This window comes from Conger conger, chromosome 18, assembly GCF_963514075.1.
Source record: "Conger conger chromosome 18, fConCon1.1, whole genome shotgun sequence".
NCBI classification, from domain to species: Eukaryota; Metazoa; Chordata; class Actinopteri; order Anguilliformes; family Congridae; genus Conger; species Conger conger.
In genome coordinates this window covers 16,356,529-16,362,647 of record NC_083777.1, presented here as the reverse complement: position 1 = coordinate 16,362,647, position 6,119 = coordinate 16,356,529, and positions in this window count along the sequence as shown.

Below are 6,119 nucleotides of genomic sequence, written 5' to 3'. Positions count from 1 at the left end.
AATTCTCTTACTGTACTGGTCACATGACCTGCTAAATAGCAGGTTTTTATGTGTACAACCACAGAGCACCATGTACATTGTCTTCATCCAAAGCCCTGACAGGCAGCGAAAAGCGTGCGTCAAAATCAACTGCTTCATATACTGTCAGGAAGTAAGAATGTTACTGGTGAGCTCTGCTACAGCAAATGACCTGGGAACAATAGAAGACCACTGTAGTGGATGTCCAAACAATCCTTTCAGTTGTGAAGGAAAATCCTTTTTCAACTGCCAAGCAGATCAAGAACACTCCAGGATGTAAGCATAGGATGTAGAGTACTATAGCAAAGCAAAGACTAGCCCAGCATAAGCCTTAAGAACAGAACGGTTAGGTTGGAGTTTGCTAAAAGAATTCAAATAAATACATTTTTTTTAAAACTGGTAAGTTCTGGAACAAAGTGTTTGGACAGAAAAAAGGACTATTATGCTGTACCAAAGCAATGGAAAGAGCAAAATGTAGGGAAAGGAACAGCTCATGATCAAAAGCACCTCACCCCCATCTGTGAAATGTGGTGGTAGTGTTCTGGCTTGGGCATGTATGGCTGCCACCAGAACTGCCTCACTTGTCTTTGATGATATGACTGCTGACGGCAGCAGCAGGATCAGTTGTGAAGCGTAGATAAGACAGCTGGAACCAGCCAAAGTCCTCAGAACTCTTCAGATAGGACTTCGCCAAGCAACCAAGGTGTTTTTCTTGGCCAAAACGTGGAATGTTCCTGACTGGCCAAGTCAATCACCTTTGTGACATGACTGAAGACTTTTGCTCCATGAAAACGGGGGTGGGGGGGTCTTGGGGTCTCTGGACGACTACAGTACATATGCACACATACACACCATGTATACTGTCACATAGAGTGAAGAAAAGTAAAATATACTATAGCGTCAGGATGGTTTACTTCATACTCCAACAATAAACAAAATGTTTTTCAATTTCATCTTTATAAAAAACTACAGCTTGAAAAAAGCAGCCTATTCATAAATACTGGTTCTTGAGTTGACAGTGACAATCATTGAAATGTTTTATCATCAATAGCTTGGGTGTTTTTATTGTCTGTAGCCCTATCTTAAATCTTCTGCCCAGTCCTCTCCAATGAAAACATTTACTTCCTACCTGAGAGATCAGGACCTCTACTGCACAAATCTGACAAGAACATTATCCCCACCAAACCATAATATACCATTAAGATTCTTGGAGTTGAATGAGATACATCGATACAATATATTTAATGAACCCTGTGCCATGAATAGTATTGGCCCGTTTCTTGATTTCCTCTATTATTGCATATTTGTCACACTAAAATATATCTTTCATTATAGAAATATAAAAATGTGTTTTGTATTTACTCAGTTTCCCTTTGTCTAGTATTATATTTTGTCTGAAGACCTGAAACCACTCAGCGTGACAAATATTCGACAATAGAGTGGTAATCAGAAATACTGTTTCGCGGCGCTGTGTTAGTATAATCAACTCCATTCTTTGTGCGCATTTATATTTTGTCCACAGTCTATCAGCATAAAATATTAACCATTTAACACCCAGAAAGCATGTCTATAGCTAAAGGACATTAGAAACAATAGTGAATCCAAGCAGATTTAATCCATTTACATGTTTGAGTTAGAAGATGGCTATCTATTGAAGATTGTTTTTCAAAAAAGTAATCATCATGCATGCTATGAAGAAGTTCATTATCTTGAGGTTCAGTCTTTTAATATACTATTTTTCAAGTTAAATTTAGTTTTTGTGAGAATTGGGAGACGTCTCCCCAGTTGTCTTTTTCCTAATTTAAAAAGATTTAGGCCAGAAGGTGGGACATTTCCCACAGGGGTGTGGTGATCCTAATTAAGTAGGGGGGATATTCTGGAGCTCTCTGATGGGTCTGTAATCGGTCCAGCTCACAGAGGGATCTTCCAGCAGGGTGGGATTACTGAAATATGTCACACTTTTAAGGGTACAGTTTTATTTAGATGGCGTGCTTTGAAAAAATCCTATATTGAAATCATGCATGGGGGTTAATTGCTGCCCCTGAAATCCTGAAATGTCAGCAGTAAGTTTTCTCTTGTTGCCTAGTTATTGGGGGGGGGGGGGGGGGGGGATCTCAGAGATCAGGCTATCCTGCCCTTCCCCTCTGTTGCATGCTGGGTAACTGGTGTCAGGGTGCTATAACCTTTGCATTTGCAGTTCAGCTCCCTGGTAGAAGATACAAGCCAAACCAGTCAGATTGCATTACCTCATCATTATCAATCTGTCAAAGCACATGTTCCTCTCCTGGGGTGACTGATGGAGGTCACTTGAGTTATTAAACCCCCGCTCCCCCCGCCTCTAACTCAGCTGTGTACTGATCCAAGGGGGGGTTTCTAGAATTCTCCATTCACCGTTGGTCAGATCCTGTCTGCCCTTGAACCCCCTGGGTCATGGGTCCAAGGATTCTGACCCCCCCCTCTCAAGCAGAGAGGTGGTGAGGGGTCACGGGAGGGAGGGGGTTTGGGAATGTCTGGAGTGTGATCTGACAGAGGAAAGGGTGGGGAGAATTTCTAAAAACACATGAAGAGGCTTTCATTGAGAATATGCCAATTCAGTACACACAACGGTGCTTTCTTCCCACAATCACACATGCTGAGGGTATTTCACACGGATTCATGGTGACTAGTAGTCAGAGGTTCATTTGAAGTGTTATATAGAGTTCTTCGTTATCTGTCATGACATTGCTCTGTATCTTACAGGCACAGCATGGCGGGAGGACATCATAGTAACACAACTGAGCTGTTAAAATATGTGCAAACAGCGTAGATGAACCCTAAAAAAGCAAACTGCAAATGTTGAATCATCATCTTGAGGAGGCATATGTGACCTGGAGGTGATTTAGGTGGGAAAAAAGCCCCATAGGATAGAAAAAAAACATGGGCTCTTTCCGTGGCCCCTCCCAGCTTGTCTCAAAGGAAGATGGAAGATTCCGGTGACCACTGCTGACCCGCCTGCCTGTCACGCACAAAGGGACTGAATGAAGGGTGGTGGAAACTCCAGACGCCTTCCTGTATCCCCATTGGCCACTATCACCGAGCATGCTGGGAAAACCACGTAAGAGCCAAGGAGTCCAGATAGCAGCGTGATGTATATTTGAACAGCAGTTCTTGAACAAAAAGCAACGAGAAAACTATTTTTAGATTTCAAGTGACAAAGGGAGGGCCCAATGGAATAATAAATACTGCGCACTCTTCGAAAGTTCGAAAGTCTCTTTTGCTCTCTCTCCTTCTCCGACTCTCTCACACGCATATGCTCGTTGAGCATGTATGTGTATTCAAATTTCTTTTTGTACATTTCTGATGTCATGGAGTGAAAAATGATTTTAATGAAAACAGCTACATCTGAGTATGTGAATAAATGCAGCCAGACTTCTTAAAGGGGCTTTTTCTGTGACATGAGAAACATTTCTTCTATGTCCTGCCAATGTGGTTATCTCACTGCAGATAAGATAACGTTTACACGCCTATTAACAAACCGCTCACACTTAAACAAATGAGCTGATGAACATTCGTATGTGGTATTCAAATTAATAGGGGAATATACTTAGAGTATACGTATACTATGGTATGCGTTTTCTTAAGATGTAAAACAGGAAGAACTTCCTAATTCCCAGGTTTTTCTATTTCTGTTAGAGTGAATCTGGATGGTGCAGGACAGGGGTCAAAGTGCACATATTTGCTCACAGACTGGAATTCCGACATCATTTTTTCCATTACCCAGGGAGGAGGGAGGGGCCTGGACTGAGCTGGAGGCCTTTATCAGCAAGAAGAGAACACACACACACACACACACACACACACGCACGCACTTTCTCTGCCTGTGTTTTCCTCCGGGATATCCTGTCCCAGGCTAACAGTGTAGTATTTACTGGCTCTCACAGACCACATTACCTGGTAAGCGTATCGCACTGGACGTAGTCCACACACGTATTTTAGGGCTTATTTTTATAAGCCTTTCCATTGGCTGGCGCGTCTCGGTGCCGTGTTTGAGTAATACAGAGAGAACGGGAATAGGCTGGGCAAAGGTAAACTTACAGTCAGAGCTAACATAAACACAGAAAATTAAAATACATTTTCTCTTCCCTAATACACTATACTTCACTATACTTTATCAGAATAAGAATTTGGGTGAAAAGCCTTTGCACACGCACACACACACACGTTCATTCCTTGCACAATGATTTCAGTCAAGGAAAGTGTTTCAGCTTTTGACTCCATTTTCAGCGTGCTACGCTATTTTATAATGGAACACAGCACAGAAGCCTACATCATCAAATGGCGGTGTAATCATTCTTATTCAGCTCCTGAATTGCAGGCTGTAATGTATCAGTGATCTAGGCATTACTGACTGTGGGGGTGCAAGCTATTTCAAATCAATTGCAACAAGCTTGTTTAAATTGGAAAAATAAACCCAACAACAAAACATTTAGTAGGCCCCAGTAAATGTGCTTGTTTTGTGCCCTGGACAACAGCCTGAGCCCAGCCTTGGAAATGGATAAACACTGTTATTCCTTCCAAAGGAAGGAATTTAAAAAGCAAATGAGAACACGAATGGCTGAGAGCGGGCGGTGAGAAGGACGTCTCCTTCTTTAAAGCGAGAAGAGGAAGAAAGAAGATTAGCATGTGTTTGGGTGTCGTTTCTCCTCTTCCACGCTGGAGTGGCGGATTACTCGGAGTGAACTCATGCAAAGCAGTTTAAGACAGAGGGCATTACCTGCCCCCTGGGGGAGAACTGCTCTCCCACTGCCAGGCACAGCTGCGGGCACTTTGGGGCTAATCTCCTCGCCGCCTCCCAGCGCTGTCTCCCCGGAGCGGACCGCGTGCCTCTGTCTGTGCCCCTCCGGCACCCGACCGCCCTGTCCTCCGTCATACAGTCACATGACCCATTCACTCGCCACACGCTTGAGGCGACATTAGCTCAGGAGATAACAGCAGTCGTCTGGCAGTCGGAGGGTTGCCGATTCGATCCTGCCCTGGGCGTGTCGAGCAAGACACCTAACCCCCAAGTGCTCCTGACCAGCTGGTCGGTGTCTTGTGTGAGTGTGCGTATGAATCGGTGAATGAGAAGCAGCAATTCTACAGCGCTTTGGATAAAGGCGCTATATAAATGCCAGCCATTTACCATTTGTCGATCCACAGTGGCTTCCTGCCCTCTCCAGATGAGGTCTGAAGCCCACGTGTAAAGTGGTTAAACTCAGCTCTGCACAGCGCCACCTCCTGACCTGCTGCGGTCGCGCGTTCCACGCAGTGACCCCGTGTATGACCTCAGACACACGCGTGTGCTGACTGGCGGTGTGCGCACCGTACGTACGCACCTCTGTGAAACCCTGCCAGAGCTGGGCTGGAGGCTGTCACTGGCAGGGTGTGGCAGCCCAAGGCAGGGTTCCCAGGATCAGTGTCAAAAACTGTGTACCTCAGTAGCACTCACTGAATAGCAGCTCACAGGCGTTGGGAGAAATGGAATAGACTCAAAAACACATTACACTGACACAAATAACATCTAAAAATGTATCAATAGGAGATCAAAAAAAGAAAGAAATCATGAAACAACATGAAGAATTCAGTATATACAGTATACAGTATAGCCTTCATGTCAGAGGTTTTAACTCCATAATGACTCCACCAAAGCTATAGTTCATGCAATAAAGGTAGGCCCACTATATCTTAATCAGCAGCAACAGCTGACATTTAGAGCTTCTTTTACAAAGGTCCCACAATTATTCACAAATTGATTACCTGATAATAAGCCTCTTTATGAATTATATGCAGCCCTGGGTGACAAAGTGAACTCTTAAAGGACATTAAAGTGTGAATATGTAATACGCTGTGCTGATGTTAAAGCTATGGACAGCAGTGGAATGCCCGTGTGGGATAGCTCCCCAGCGCTGCGCTGTATGTTGTGTTCAAAGAGCTGGCTCTTCATTTACAATTTTCCATCATCTGAGCCAGCTGGGCCCTTTAAACAGTCCTGCAAAACATCAGCAGCACTTTAATATTCACCAGGCACAATATTTTCCCCTACACTGGCAGTTCACATCATAGCATGGCAAGTCCTCATGTGT